Here is a 227-nt window from a genome sequence, read left to right as displayed (position 1 = left end):
ATAAAAAATAATTATAATTTAATAATAAAACCGCCCCCCCCCAAAGAAAAAAAACAACAACAAAAAAACGTACCAAAGACAGCCAGACATCACCCCTCCCCCCAGAAAAAAAAAATTATGAGAATAAACAAAAAAATGCAGGAAATAAACAAAACAAAAACCCAAAAAATCACAAAACGACAGAATTCACCCACAAACAACATTTCGTAAAACACATCACCCGTAGT

At 32.6% G+C, this 227-nt stretch overlaps 1 protein-coding gene across 1 annotated transcript in view; it reads right to left on the bottom strand.

Annotated features, from left to right (window-relative positions):
• The window catches only part of LOC119588958 (calcitonin gene-related peptide type 1 receptor-like), a gene marked incomplete at its 3' end in the record, with an annotated part of 18,045 nt that overhangs the window by 9,983 nt on the left and 7,835 nt on the right, over positions 1–227 (bottom strand). The window lies entirely within an intron of this gene.

This window comes from Penaeus monodon, chromosome 24, assembly GCF_015228065.2.
Source record: "Penaeus monodon isolate SGIC_2016 chromosome 24, NSTDA_Pmon_1, whole genome shotgun sequence".
Taxonomy (NCBI): Eukaryota; Metazoa; Arthropoda; class Malacostraca; order Decapoda; family Penaeidae; genus Penaeus; species Penaeus monodon.
The sequence above is the reverse complement of the archived record's forward strand: the minus strand, read 5'-3'. Positions and strand labels throughout refer to the sequence as shown.